Raw genomic sequence first — 16,116 nt, forward strand, 5'->3', positions numbered from 1 at the left:
GGAAACATCAGGAGCCATCAGAAGTAGGTGAGTTTTGGAAAATAAATAATAATAATCTATAGTTTTTGTTTCAGAGATTTACCAAAATACTTTCATGATTAGTCTTGGTCAGTAACTCCACCTCGTGAGTTATTAATGCTCTCAGTAATCAAATGGTTTGTTTCGTTGTTATTGCATTCTATTCAAGCCAATTATATAAATCACTAATGCTTCTGGTTCTTCAGCATAACCAGCCTATTGTGTTCTATTTTATGCTATCAGTGTAAGTTTAAGTTTAATGAGGAGTGTCATTTAAATTTATTTTCAAAATTTCCAAATACTGCTATTAAATATTCTCTTTAGTAACTGCTCCCTATGAGTTGTAGATGCTCTTGGTTCTAGAGCATAAGCAAATTGTTTGGTATGTTTTTAAAGTATTCTCTTCTAATTTGTTCTGTGGATTATTGATGTTCCTGGTTCTTGACCATAATGAGTCTATTTTTTGCTATTTCACAGGTTTGCAGTGCTGTTCCATGCTCTGCACAAGACAGCTGTCACTTTCACCTCTGTGGGTTACACAAAAAGGTCAGATGGTCATCGCTAATTTCTTGATCATCAGCATTCCTGTTCTTCAGTTGACATCTAAATTGCACAGATATTTGGCATCCTAAGTTGACCTCCAGGTGAATGATCATGATAACAAATCACAGCTGTGCTGCTTTGAAAATTCTGAGCTGTGGAAGATTGGTTTTCATTACAATGCATCTTCTTCTTGCAAAACAAACTGAAGCTAGAGTAAACTATTCCTCTGTGGGAATTAAATGTTCCGCTTACTAATACTTACTACTAATAATATTTGTGAGTGTGTATGTGTGTGTGTGAGATGGTTGTTTATTATTTTTGGCTCATCTATTTTATTCTCTTTGGTAACAGAGTAGCAGAAGTCCTGTCATCATTATCCCATATAAGCCTCCATTAACTGTACATTATAATTATATTAAAATTATAATTAATATCCTCTAAGAAAATTTACATTGTTAGTGATAACATATTTAAGTTTCCCAGTAACTTGCTCTCAGTTATCTTTTTTTCTTTCTTCAAGGCTAATACAATTTGAGATTGGCTGCAAGGTTTGGTGCGTGTTTACCCCTTTTATTTTTGCTCTTGTTACTCACTCATAATGGTCTGCAAATGGCCAAATGATGGACAGGAAATGCTTTTGAGCTGCTGTGATTTGCTCCCTGGAGAGTGGCAGCTGGACTCTTGCATTACTTTTTTTGACTGCAATTTTGAAATTATGGCTTGATTTCTATTTTTCTTGTAAGGTCTGAAGATCTTTGTTATCCAAAATCTAAGTAATGCAACTACCTTTCATTTAATAATGTAGCATGGATAAATTAAAGGACTTGTGTGAAGTGTATACATAATAAAAGCAATGTCAATAACACACAAAACGACACTCCCGCCACCCAACTTTTTCTGCAGGGATTTCTTCTAGTTATTCATCATGTTATGCAACAGAGGGCGCTGTTTCACAAGCTATGGTGGCAACCCCGTTAAAAGACTTGGATAAAGCCAATGATCTTGATATTTATTACTTTAAACAAATTTGTGTTCTGAATCCGCAGTCACGTGCTCCTCATTACTATACAAATCATTTCTATTTTTGCTACTGATTATAGTGTGTGTGTTTTTTTTTCTTTAACAGCGCTTTTACAGTTTACAACTCTTATCAACCCCTGTTTCCGCAGAGTGGGACGTTTTAATCTGAAAAGCCATGACTGGAGAAGCGCACTACTTGATGGTTACTTGATGAACATGAAACACATTATTTACTCATTTACTTTTTTACTTTTTCTTATTCCTATCATTCTTCTTATACAAAGACAATACAGCCTTTACACAGGCTTATAACGTTAATGTATGCATAAATGCAGATTAGGTTGATAGATAATGTGAATTAATGTTAATTTATTATTTGTTTTTCATCGTTTGTTTGGTAATTCTTGCTCCAATTCGCGCACGTCTGTTCCTTAGATCGTATTTCCTTTTATATGTATATATATTATCTAGCTGTGAGGCTAAGTTGGCTGAGACCCCAGTTACAGGAAACGCAAGCTGCTGGTCCAACCTCGCAGTGGTGCTGTTCGTAAAGTCCCGGTGTGTTTTGTCCTCCTCCAGTCACAGCACCACCAAACGGTACGTACAGTAACTTCCTGACGTCACCTGACTGCTCGGCGCGTCAGATCAGCTGTAGCGGAGACGCGCGAGCAGCAGCGGCGGCGGCGGCGGCGGCGGACGGTGGACGACGGAGAGGACTGTACATGGACACACCACGGCGTCAGCTGGATGAAGGTAGATGGATGATTATTTGCTTGCGGGCACCTGTTTAGCGCCACACCTCATGCATATAACTGCAACAAGTGGCTCGTCCGCGTCCTGGTGTGCCCCGGCAGCTGCAGACGCTTTAAGTTTAATTTCATCTGTAGATTTCCTCTGTAATATCATGGCACGTTGAACTGTCGTTTTCTTTTTTTAAAGATCGAGACGCCATTAGATAATAGATTGTGCAAAGTCTTCGCTTATGTCCAGAAATCAAGCTTTTCGTGTTATTCTGTTTTTGTTTTTTTTCACATTAATGTCTTACAGTAAAGTGACTGTCGGTGGCAGTACAAATGTACAAGACTTAGATCTAAGTCCAGTTAGTCTTTACAAAAGTTTTTTATTTCTCAGAATCCCATCGGTGTCAGTGCTGAAGTTGACCTTTGTAAATCATCAAAAATATAGGATAGCACTTTATTTACATGACAAGTCACTCATTCCGACATTCACATGTTTGTCAGGTTTAAATGCTGTTTCACTTGCTCCAGGCTCATGTAGAAACAGGACTCAGCAGCTGAGATAAAGTCACATCAGATAAACACGATGTCTGTGGCGGTGTGTCATTGTAATTACAACCAAACCAGTCTGTCTTGACTGTAGCTGGTCCTGCCGTGTTTCATGTCCCAGAGTACCCAGCTACAGAGTAGGCATCTTTGTTTTATCAGTCGTACAGTTTTATGCTGTACTTCAATCTCAAATGCTGAACAGCAGTTTAATCCATCTGAAAGCTGAAATCCATTAGTTTCAGCACTTTCCAGCCATGTGATTAGACCCACTACAGTCTTGATTTTTATTCATTCATTTATTTATTTGTCATTGCTCTTGACTGCTCTGTCATCACAGTCATGGTTGTTTCCTGTAACTATCATTCTATAGTCCAGAACCTTCCATCCTAAATCGGACGGGTAGTGCAGTATCATGTTCGTACTGTATGGTCAGTGTGTCTGCTGAATTTTCCTGGACGGCCCATCTTGTCTCGAACACGCGTGGCCCTGTCAGAGAGGGCAAGAGCTGAAGGGGTCACAGGGGGCTCTGGACGCTGACCATCTGGCCCTTGGGGGGCTGGTTTCCTCACTGGCTGTCTTTGTTCCCGCTGAACAATTGGGACTTAATCTGGGAGGAGATAAGTAAGGCCTCCCATGACACCACTCCTGTGCTCGGACAGGTTTCTCTCTTTAGGGTTAAGCAGACGTCTCTTTCCCATGTTGCTTTGCAAAGGCCCCGGTCTTTAGATCCTGGGTGTTTTGTTTAATGATCTTAAGTTTTTATTGCACAGTATCAGTATTTATTTCTGCACTATCAGTCCTATTTGCAATAGTTCAATTGGTTAGTTTTGAAAAACTGTGTTATTCAGACCCTCTTTATTTCCCCTTCTCTGAGTAGGGTTGGTGTGAACTTCAGCCCTTTATCTTGTCTTGATAATGGGTCTCTATTTTTTTGCTCCATTTCACATTCACATTTATTTTACTGTGCAGAAAAAAACTGCTGTGAGGGAAAGAGATTTTGCAAGAAATGCAACACGGCATTTCCAACATTTAAAAGCCCTGTCAAGTGGTGGTCTATTTCACATCCATTTGAACATAAAGCAATTGTCACCAGGGTAACAGATCGATTCATTTTCTAGCATTTTTCCCTCACTATCCTTTTGAGCACATCAGAGCTCATCCTTTAGTATTTATGCTTCCTCGGTTGTCCCTCAGCCTCACACTGCATTTTCTGAAGAGAAAGAAAAAAAATTCATGTTCAATTGAAAGCCAACATTTTTTCTACTAATCATTTACTGTTATGACAAACCAAGGTGTGAGACATTACTCACATTTGTGTTTAATGTCATAACAAAATGTACACATGGCAATTGATTACCAATTCAGTCAGTAACATTGAGGTTTCAGTTGCTCCTGTGGCCTCAGGCTGCTTAGGAAGCAGACCATTTTAATCATTGATCTATGGGGCAAAATATTAATATTCACTAGATCACATGACCATCACTGGGGCCTATTTAGCAGTGCAGGCAGATGCTTCTCTTGATCCTTTCAGAGGGGCTTTTCTGATCCTTTTTGCAGATGGTACAAATCCTAACAAGAGAGATCAGGGCTTTTGTTTCACACTTTTTTTTTACCCTAATATGACAGAACTCAGAAAACAGGTGGTCTTCATAATAGCTACCATTCATCAAACTGATGAGGCAGGAACCTCTTTTCAAAATGTTGCTTATGCCCCATATTTGCATTTATATGGAGAGATGATTGTGCCATTTAGACATGTGCCAATATCTGAGTGCTGCTAATCAAACTCAGCTCTATGGATTTAAATAGCAATACCAGATTGTAAAAGTCCTGTGTTTGTATTCTTACTGAATCAAAAATGCATTATGAACAAATCATTAGATATTTGCATGAAAGCATGAAGTCAACGTATGCATCCTGTCAAATATGGTCTCTGTGAGTGCTTTGTTTTTAATGCTTATATTATTTAACTATTAAAAAATGTGGATTGATGTACAAGCAGCATTTTAATGTTGTAGATTAAGCCAATTGTAACAGTGCTATACATTAGTATGATCTAAAACAATGCATCACATTTTCTACGTAGAGCCTATATCTTGAATGTAAAAATATTAGTCTGCAAAGTAGCAAGCAACTGTGGCTATCAAATACATGTAGTCCACTTTACACTAATATAAGTGTACCACCTAATTTAAGCATACCAAAACCGTTTGATTCCAAACACATCAGACTGTTTTTCTCAGGTAAACATCAGAATTAAAAGGCAATCTTTGTGTGGATCTGCAGAGGAAAATATGTTCCAAGGGATGTTTGTAAACTTTTAAGGTGTCCTTTTTATTGAGGGCCAAGAATGCCAGGAACATCATGTTCATTTGTAGTATCTGAATAGAAATAAACTTCCAAAAATGAGGTTTTACGATCAGCATCCAGTTACATTTGTGACCGAAATGAAATTTCCACCTGAAAGGTAGACGTTTGAAAGCTTGCTGGAGTATAGTGTGTCTCCTGGTTCCCCTGTCATCTGTGCTCAAGTTATTTTATGTGGTGAATCTCACTGTTTGGCTTGATTTGTTTCCACAAAACCGATTGCAAAAAAAAAAGATCCTCTAAAGCCCAGATCTGTCTTCAAAATGCAGAATAAAAGAAGAGGGAGGGAAAGGCCAAACAAGGTCTGGAAGGAGCTGGGGAGGCTGAGGAGGGTATGAGTTGGGAGAAGAGGTTTAAACAGATGCGAGTGTAATGAAGAGTGAAACAAGGCAGCTGGATGCAGACAGCGAGAGATACAGGGCGATGCTTGTGGGTTTTGTTTTTTTCCATTATTATTATTGTTATAGTTTTTTGTATTTTCTTGTAGACCACACACTTCTGGCTGGTTTAGAATGATGAGCAGACATAGAAATAGAGTGTGCACTGGGCAGAGTGAAATGTGAGTCAGATTGTATGCACTATACTGTATGAAAGTGTATGTCGACAATTGGATCATTAAAGCCAATCTCACAAAGGCCTGTGCCCCTCCCCCGACTGAAAGGAGATGTCAAAGGTCTGTGACCTCTTCCATTTATGTGCATTGATCCCTCTTGTGGGGGTGGGGCTTCCTCCTCAAAACCCTCAACCATTAGCTGTTATATCTTAGTTTCACCTGCAGGAAGCGGAAAAATGATTTAAATTCATATTTCCGTTATTTTACCATTGACCTCCAAAGGCCTTTGTAACAGCTGGTATGATGCACATGTTCTAATTATCTTGGCAGCTCTGTAGAATCATATTAGTGTATTACTGGAAAAAAACCTCTGTACTTAATTTCTGATCTATCTCCATTCCTCAGAAAATCTCGGTGACTGAGTTTGTGCTTCAAGCCCTCAGTCTTTTCGGTGCTTCGGTGATAGTGGCCTGCTCAGGAACACACGGGAAAGTGATAATAATGTATGTGTGACATTCTTCTTGGCTGAAAAAAAAACAACAACAAACAAACAAAAAACCAAAAACCCTCAATGCCTATCTCACAATCCTGAAAGGAACTTACTGCCAGGGAGGTAGGACATGCAATCTGTAGGAGTACAGCCAAAAAGACTGAACATCCTGCTCTTTGTTTCAAGGCAGGCTCCTGATGTGAATTGCTTCTCTCTGGGTTCAGTGTGTGTGTGTGTGTGTGTGTCTTCATGCATGAGTGGAACATGACCCTAGCAGAAGGCACTTCCTGTTGTCCTGTTGGTTATCTCTGATTCTGACATGCAGGACAGGTTCTTATCTGTCACCACTGGATCTCCTGGTTCACTGATCAACTAAGTGCATGAACCCATTCAATATTTTATTTTCGACCTCTGTTTTTCTGACACTAACAACACATTAATGTTAAAGTCACAAAACAGCACTAATGTGTTGCACTCCTGCATGCCTCTTGATAACAGTATGTAAATAGCAAGCTACGGGTGTTCAAAGATAAACGTCTCTCTTCCTTATAGCTCCATCCTCAGATCAAAGCTGAAATACTTCTCTGACAGAAATGAATGGAACTTATCAGGATGTGCCCCACGTTGTTCATCATGAAGTGCGTCCATGGCAAAGTTAACGGGTCGCCACTGAGCGCGAGTGCATGTGTGTGTGTGGCCAAGGGAGTGGTGACATGTCAAGGAAAAGCAATGCCCTTCAGTCTTCTGCTCCTTGAGTTGAACTCTTTCATTAGCAGCCATAATGGCCATAATGGTTAATAACCCTGTCACCTGAGTTACCATCTGATGTCACAGCAGGGGCTCAGGCATGGAAGTGTGTACAGTGTCTACAGAAAAAGACACTGTTTGTTTTGTGAGGTCAATCTCTTGGATTTTTGCAGACTCATGTCGAGCAAAGTATGTGTGTGCCTGTGTGGAGAGCATTTAGTGATAATATAGCCCGATTCTTGCCACTGAAACCTGGAAAGCATCCAGCTGAGAATCCCTTCGAGCACGCCATGGCAATGGAACAGTGTGTTCTCACAGGGTGTACTGAAGTACTCCCACCCTGTACACAGATGCCAACCCCAATAGAACACTACCTGCAGCCATAAATGACTGCTTCCAGCTTACGTGTTGTTTTAAAGAGTACACTATGTGCCGTGCCTTGGGATGGATCATCGCTCAATTGTCTGGAGGAAAGTTAATGGATTTAGTTTGAATTTCATTGCTCTGTTCTTCGCAACAAGGGTTAAGGGTTAAAAAACAAGTAGTTTTTTTTTTTTTTTTCACACATCGCAACAATATCTAAAACTACTTTGTTATTTTACTGATCGCATTTTCACTCTGTTCCAGCTGCAAGAGGCCCATTTCACATTTCCACAAATGCTTTGCTTTTGATTTCAGGCAGGGTCTGATATGTGTGAGGCGCCTGAAGTGGTGTAGGGTGAGAGCACACAGGCATAAATCATAGACTCATGCATAATTAAATGCAATCAGTAATCTTAGCGCTGAGAAAATGTTACACTTTTGACATACAAATTGAGCTTAGCCTAGCTTCTTCAAATTGTGATGAGGATTCATAGCTTTGCTCTGTTACCTTTGGATTCTGGACTGTTTGTCTGGCAAAACAAGAAGTTTTTCACACTGAACAATGCATCAATTAATCTTAAAACAGATTCAATGTGAAAAATCTGACTCAACATCATCACACCAAATCAATTAAATGAGAATCTCTTTAAAATGAAACACGAATTCACTGTGACTTCATTAAATCTTGTGTGTGTAACTCATCATCCTTTTTAGCAGCTACAGAAAGTTGGAAACACCCTGCAGTGTTGTGTGTTTGGTATTGTTGCCGTGAACTGTGTGCTAACAACAGCTGGAAACACTCAGGCTTGTAGCCAGATTTCCATAGCAGCATCATTGCCTTTTCCCACAAATATTGTCCCAAATTTCCCTGCCTACTTACACATATACACACACAGATACACAAACATGAACAATTCTCTCTCTGTCACTCTCCCTCCCTCCACAAATTGAGTCACCAGGTCACTGTGTGTTGACATTGCCAGGCTTTCTGGGGGAGAGAACTGTCTGTAGCAGAAGACTCTTCCTTAGGCTGTCCCAGCTTGTCCAAGGCTACGGTGACCAAGACCCAACCTTCTGCTGCGAGGACTCAACGTTCCTCTGTGGCAGGGAAGGTCATTTGCTGTGTGTGTGTGTGCGTGTGTGTGTGCGCGCCCGTCTATGTGTCTCAATCTGTCTTTCTCAAGCTTTTCTTTCTCTCAGCTTGTGCATTTACTTACAATTCAAGAACAAACAGAAAATACAGGCAGTAAATAGAAAAGCATTGGTACTTTTTCTATAGATCTAACAGTCTGTGTATTGACTTGCTGATAAAATCCTTAGCACAAAAACACAGATTAACATTTTTCATCAACCAATCAATGTAACCATACGAACCAGTTGGATAGCTGAACGTTTAGTTTTAATGTCAGTTCAGAGAGGTCAGTGAAGAAGGTGCCTTCACAGAGATGATGAGCTTTGGCCTCAACCTTACCTAACAGAGAGCAAGTTTGTATCAATATGCAGAGGGGGAAAAAAGTGGCATCTTTTACTGAATTCCTAGGAAACACCAAAGACTTTCAACGAACGAATTGTGATTCGAAACCTCACTAACACACTTAATATAAGATTAATCTCCCTATTTTTCTATAAGTTAAAGAATAAAAATACAAATGCTCTGGCAAAAATATATCTCCAAAAACTTTCTCTCTTTGAGTACTGTGTGATGAGAAGAGCTGAGCCAGGAATCCTTCTGCAACACTGAGCTATGCTTGTATTATGGTAATCACGCTGTTTTTGTACAAACTGCAAACTGCACCCTTGTTGGAACATGTTTACTGTCTTACCAAACATCTGTAAAATCATCAAATCCCAGATGATTATTCAAAAAGAAATTATAACTTGAGGGAGAGAGAGAAAGGGAATGTAAAAATGTTGTTGCTGAAAGGTATCGTGTCTTTTTAAAAGTCAGCTTGACCACGCAGGTTCAATATAGTACAATGCTAGGAAGCATGACCACATCATATTTTTATATCGCTGGGAACCTTGCTGTCTCATTCGCCACTGTTTCTTTGTGGTGCTCCGCTTTCTCCAAACCTCCCTGTGTCCACTATCACATCTGCCAGTTGGTCAAGTATCCGTCTCTCAGGGGGATCAGTCCAGGATGAAGTGGTACCAGCGCTGAATAGGTCTACTGTCACTTTTTCTCATCAGCGCGGTTTGTGTGTGGGTCAAGCCCTCAACAAAGGATAGCCCTGCTTCCATTGTCCCGTTAAGACAAAAAGAGCCTTGCTGATGCAGTGGCTCTTGCTGCCGTAAGGAGGACTGATGGGATTTAAGTGTGGGTCCTGTCACCGAGGGCAACCTGGTGCTCATTAATCAGGAAAGTGGGGGGTAATGGAGAAGCTGTGGCAAGAGAGGGAAAGTGGTAAACGGGGGTGGGGTGCTGTTGATGCAGCAGTGCCGCCTGGGGTCAGGAAGAGGGGCATGATGGATACAGCTGATCGCCCGGTAAGGAAGTTTAGAGAGAAAGGGGAGGAGGCTCCTTGGTCAGGACATTAAGAAGCCTCTTTGTCACAGTGTCACTCAAATGGATTCAAGGTGGCCGAGACTTTTTTTCAGGGAGGAAAAGAAAGGAGAAGTCCTATTGTGAAAGGTGGCTGTCCCTCTGAACGCCTGATAACCACAACAGACCTCTTTCTTATGTTCTCTCCATGGGCACTCAGTTCTTCTGCATGCCTAAATTAAGTTAGTATGTCAGTGTGTGTGAACTTTGTAGGGAACAGGGTTGAGTGGATCGCCTGTCTTTTGTGCCACTGCCTTTTATCTGTATTCCTTTATTTAGAAGAAAAAAAAAAGCTTCTAAAACGTTTAGTGAAGATCTTTAGAGTCAGACAATGGATGTCTTTATCTTCGACTTGTCTTCAACATTCATAAAGAGCAGCACCGGATTAGGTTGTAGTTAAAAACTCCTTTCATCATCAATTAATGTGACAAGTTTTTCCTCAATTAAATCATTCCCACATGAGTCAGTGTCATTACCAAAATATCTTCAGTTCACTGTCACATAAGACAAATTAAATTGGCACATGTTCAAACTTATTATTATTGTTGTGAAAGGCTTATAAATAATTATCGTTAATGCACGTGCTCACTTTTGAAGCACAAAAGGTGTAACAACCATGGTCAGATCCGTGACTGATTTGAGATCTTGATTTAAATAAGAATTGACCCAATATTTTATTTTAGTAACTTTTCCAACCTCGGTGCATGAAAATGTCTAAATATAAAGACGCAGCTAACATCTTCAGTAGTAAATAATGATTGAATGAATACATCCCAATAATTAACATTACATTAATTTGTCGTTATCATGATATTCCACACCCCCCGACTCAAAATTACAACCGAGCCAGTTCCATAAACACACAAACGGGCTCATACTGAAAAATCCAGTTAGTGCATCATGAATTGAGAGCATTTTGTCCCACATACTGCATTGTTATTGACGTTGAATCATTTCAAACAGCACCAACTGATGGTTTTCTGTTGGCTTTTCAGTTTGTAAAAGATGATCCAAAACAGTGATCATGTTCACATCGGTGTCACATTCCACCTCCGTTTGACTGACGTGATGTCGAGACATGGTGGAGCTACAGCTCAGGCCAGCTCCTGGCAGCAGAACCTGACCCCTTTGCTCGCTGTGTCATCTGATAAGAGGCAATGTTTTGATAGTGTTGGTCCTCTCAACATGATCCACGGCTCACCTTTTACACCCCATAACAAATAGGGCTGTCTAAACAACCATTTATGGCCAGGACAAGGCCTGGTCAACCATCATCAGAGATCTACTCTGGGATGAGCCACGAGGTTTGTGGACCAGATGTTTGAAGAAGTTAAGGTGATGGTGGATGTTCAATGACGAGTTATAATCAGGGAAACTCTGTGTTTCTTTTCTGTATATCTAAAAATATTATCTATATAATATCAGGGATCACTAAATAAGAAAACATTGAGGGTTTTTTTTGACTGCTCATGTTTTTTGTTTTCCCTTGTCCTTCCATCCTCTTGCCCTTTACCATTGACCAGAGTTTGACCGCTGCCAGTGACAGTTTTACAGTATGAAATAGAACTCATTGTTGTCTTATTCAATATGGCTTGCCTGAATAAGTCCATAAATGCATTAGGGTCCTGTGTCTCTCCCTGTTGTTCCAACTTCGGTGAACTGGTGTTCAACCCGGCAGCGCTGTAAAATGCAGATTGGGTTGACTAACAGGCCTTTCGTTTTACTACACAGTCATGAACAGCATTGTAAACTCACTTGTCCTTCACTTTCATTCACTTATTCTTCCAGCCAACACAGAATTCTATCAAAGAGATGCCATGATGCATTTTAAACTTTTTAGATGTTGGTTGATGTTGGGGTTTTTTTATTATAGGTGTGCATGTGTGGGTGTGTGTGTGTGTGTGTGTGTGTGTGTGTGCTATCATCACTATATGAATGCATTACATGATTACATAAACAAGCAGTTGATTTGCAAAATGTAAAAAAAAAAAAAATCAGTTCAATATCAAATACAAAATATATATCATTATTATTAAAGTTAAAATGCCTAAAAGTAGACTTTTAGACTAACTGGTTCTTAAAATGGGGTGTTGATGCATAGTAATTTTAATTTTATGGACTAATATAATAATTGAGTAGTTTTAGCATTACTAGCTATATTTAATAATTTTCAACCTAGTAATTGAAATATGAATTGATATATGAGGTTTTGTTGTAAATGCATAGCCTAGAGTCTGCAGTGCCATTCAAGAGTTGGCTGCTTTTAACAAGGTTTGTTTTTCATTTGTGCTGCATCAGTCATTTTTTTCGGTGGACCTTGCCAGTAAATGTTGCCAGCCTTTGTCTGTGGCTGAGATTTAGTTTAAGGTTAAATGCCTTGCCCTTAAACTCATCTGCTGGGCCAAAGTGTGTGGCAAGGTCACCACTCCAATCAACCTAGTGTTAACACAAAGGCGACTTGTCCCCTAATGAATTAGCTCTACAGTTCCTCAGTCAGTTGCTACGCCACCTTCGAGCCCCTGACAGGCCTTCCCAGCCCTGTTGCCCTTTCACACGCACCCCCTTTCCCCTAATTTTGAAATGAGTTTTATCACTGGACAGTAAACTTCCAGTGGCTTAATGATGATGGCTTCTTCATCTGCCCAAATGCTCCTTTTGTCCACCTCTCCTTGGGCCCTGGGCCCTGCCCCCGTTCCCTCTGGTCACACCAGGCCTTAAACCTTGGTTCACCCCACTTTATAGTTCCACAGATAATCCCCTAGAACACACATACACATGGACACACACACACCCTCAGGCTATTATCTCCACTGAGCCCTGCTCTGTCCCCTTATCCCCCTCTTTCTCTCTGTTGCTGCCGACTTCAGCAATGGCATTCAGCTGGAATGTTTGCCTTTGTTTCTGTGGCCTACTGGAAAGCCATGAATGACCTTAGCTCATCTGCTATCCTCACTAGCACCGATTTGCACTTCAGGGCCCAGCAGGTAGTCCTGGGTAGAGGCGGGAGGGGGGTTTTCGAAGAAGGTTGCAGGGCTTTAATAAGGAAATTAGAGCTGTGGACTGCCACCCGGATAGTAAACAACAGTGTTAGTCCTCACACCCTTGGCGTCAGGTAGCCCATATGAAGCGAGTAGAAAAGTGGATTTCTCTTGCGGGAATTTTCACATGGTAGTTATGTTGTTTTTGTGTTTTGTTTTTGACAGTTGAGCTCCGGGATTGTTTTCTTATTATAAGAGTCAGACGTAGTAAGTAACACCTTGATGGTTGTACCCCCACCAACCTGATACTCTCATCCCGGAATTTGTTGGAGATGCAGATGTCTTTTAATTTTTCCTGCAGTGTAAGAGCCTTCTTATCAAATGTATGGAGGCCACTCTTTTGAAGCGCATCATTAATTTCAGAGCAGTCTAGTTTTAGTAAAAGATTCTCTTGCGGTCGCTTTAAGCTGCTCTAAACAACCATCATGTGGTTGGCAGCTGCTGAGTCAGCTATGACAAAGCTATGTCACTCCTCTGGGAATCCTAAGAAGGGAAGAACCCCCCCCCCCCCCTCTCTCTCTCTTTCTCCCTCAGACTGTGGTCATATGACATGTCTTTCCTCAGGTGGTAATGGCAGGGATACTTCCCCTTTGTCCGGGAGTTTAGCAGGAGTGCAATGCAGCGGTGAAGGATGGGCTTGGGGGCGGGCAGCCATTCAATCCACACTCTTTTGTTTTGTTTTGTTTTTTTTGCACAGTGTCTATTGAGGACAAAGAAAATTCCGGGTTTACTCATTATCTCTATTTTAAACCGGCTATTTAAGCCAGGCCATGTCAAAGTCAGGGGCTTTGACATAAATCGCACTGACAGCTCTTTTCCCCAAGTTGAACTTGTGTCTGCGCTGGCATCAGATGGATCAATGTAGTGATTTCACTTTTGCCATATCTGACAGCGAACACTTTTATATTTAGACTTTTACGATCTTCAACTTCCCAGCATAAGAGGATGCACTGCATGAGACTCAGTGATATGTTTGACCATGTGTGGTCCAAATCAGCAATAGCTGGACAAATTTCACAGTCAAACTCAAGCCCAATGTTTAGACAAATGTGGCTGATTGAGAGAAATGAGTACATGAAAGCCCCGTAAGGACTAATGGGGGCCTTGATTGGATCATGTGCTAGTTTACAACAGCCATCACGCTGACTGTGCCCTAATATAACCATTGGAGAAGAGGTGAGAAGAGCTGCACACGACCTGATTAAAACAACTGTTGACTGTGTCTGTGGTAATGAACTGGAACATCAGTCACATGGCTCTGGGAAGAAAGGCGCCTGAGCCTGTAAAGAGCTGAGTACATGAGAAATATAAATGATGACATGGCTTATTTAACTGTGCTAGTTATTTTATATTTACAGGGAGTATTTTCACGCAAAAATCCAATATGTAGACCATTTTATGTCCGATTTACTTACTGTCCTAATGAACTTAATTATTGTATTTGCGGGAAAATATTGGCAATAAGGAGAGACTTCAGTGTTGAATGCATCTACCCTGCTATCAAGTAGTTGTGAGTTTACTCAGGCCTAATATTTACCTGGCAAATTCTTGCTTTTTTCCTCTAGCTTTACTTGAGATTAACTCCTGGGCAGGAAAAGAGAGCGAGCGGCCCATGTATGCTGTACAATTCATAATGAAACATTTTTGTTTGACATGGGTGACTGATATGTATTGAAAACAAGAAATTAGCAGCCTAAATAATATCTTGTCAGTACAGCTAGACCTGACAATCTCACAGCTGGGTGTGTTTGCCCTTCAGTACCAGCAGTTTTTCAAGTGTGTTTGCAGCATTTTCGAAAACCAGAGGAAACTATAAAAATGTTACTTAATTCTTAACTTAATTCAGATTGGAAGCCTTTCACTTAAATCACCTTTGATAGTCTTAGAGTCATAGACTTGCGGAACAAGAGGTGATTTTCTATCTTAAACCTAACTTTTTACGATTTTGTAGATGTGTATATTTCCCAGCAGTGATGTGGCACCCACCAACTCCACTTAGCTGACATTCAGTCATCAGTCATCAGTCTTTCAGTCTCTAAATGAATTTCCTCATCTCTTGGTAACATCAGGACAAAGTGTGAGAGCTGATCATTGAGCTATAATGACATATAAAGCTCAACATCTGCCAGCGTCTATTGATTTGCGGTGGATTTCCGTTTATTTATTTTGACCAGATGAGCTCTGGTATTTATAGCGGGAGTAAAACCCCAGTGTGGGGTCAGTCCTGGGCAAAGCTATGAAGACAAAATGCTTAAGCTGACCAGAGACGGATTCTACTGTCTCTGAATTGGCCCCCAATAAAAAAAAACAAAACAACAAAAAAACTTGACGGCAAGAGACTGAGCTGAGCTCAAGTGTGAGAGCAGAAGCTGGATTCAAAGATCCCTCCTTGACTTGAATACTTTCACATTATCCAGTGCCCGTGGCAGATGTCTCGGGGAGCTGGGGGTCACGCGTGGCAGGGCAACTTGGCCGTGTGGCAGTACGGAGATGTGGATCCCCCTCTTTGTTTCCCCCCGCAGGCCTCTGCAGGGCTCCAAGAGCATCTGTCACCACAGGGGGTCAGCAGGGCCAAGATGAATGAGCCCCCGGTGGATTCCCTCCCTCCTTGGCAAATGGCACAGGACAGAGGAGGGCATAGGGGACTTGGGGGAGGGGTCTGTGTGTATGTGTGTGTGAGTTTGTTTGCATGTGAGTGAGAGAGAGGGCGAGAGAGGGAGGGTATCAGCTGTACTGAGGGAAAGATTGGGATTCCCATTTCTTTCTATGGAGGATCACGGCAAAGGTGACTTGAGACCTACCGGAGAAGAGTGGAACTCCATATGTTGCCTGGATATCTGCAAATTCTTCCTTAAAGGATTTATTATCTAACATGGACTTTGCTTGAAAAAAAAAAATAAGAACCTGCCTCCACATTTTGGATTTACTGCTTTTCATTTGGATTTTAACGGTTCATCCACTGGTCGCGGAGTCATGAAAGGTACAGTAGAAGGTTTTTTTAAACCATTTGCTGTGTATCACATGGGGCCCTGATTCAGAATTAATGAGATGGGCTTTTAGCACCTAATTTAGAGAACACAGAGGAATGTTTGTCTTTTTTTTTCTTACTCCCATCCCCCTTTCTCCCCTTTCTCTCATGTCTGATGGGC

General features: G+C 41.0%; 1 protein-coding gene across 3 annotated transcripts in view; it reads left to right on the forward strand.

Moving 5' to 3' along the window:
- The first annotated feature begins 2,242 nt into the window (after nucleotides 1-2,242).
- The window catches only part of greb1l (GREB1 like retinoic acid receptor coactivator), a 36,173-nt gene continuing 22,299 nt past the window's right edge, over nucleotides 2,243-16,116 (forward strand). For 2 of the 3 annotated variants that reach the window (XM_029524437.1, XM_029524439.1), the window contains exon 1: nucleotides 2,243-2,334. The gene's annotated coding sequence lies outside the window, so the exon portion shown is untranslated. Of the gene's footprint in view, nucleotides 2,335-15,870; nucleotides 15,948-16,116 lie in introns of those variants that run through there. The other variant, XM_029524438.1, reaches the window with a different exon arrangement.

This window comes from Echeneis naucrates, chromosome 17, assembly GCF_900963305.1.
Source record: "Echeneis naucrates chromosome 17, fEcheNa1.1, whole genome shotgun sequence".
NCBI classification, from domain to species: Eukaryota; Metazoa; Chordata; class Actinopteri; order Carangiformes; family Echeneidae; genus Echeneis; species Echeneis naucrates.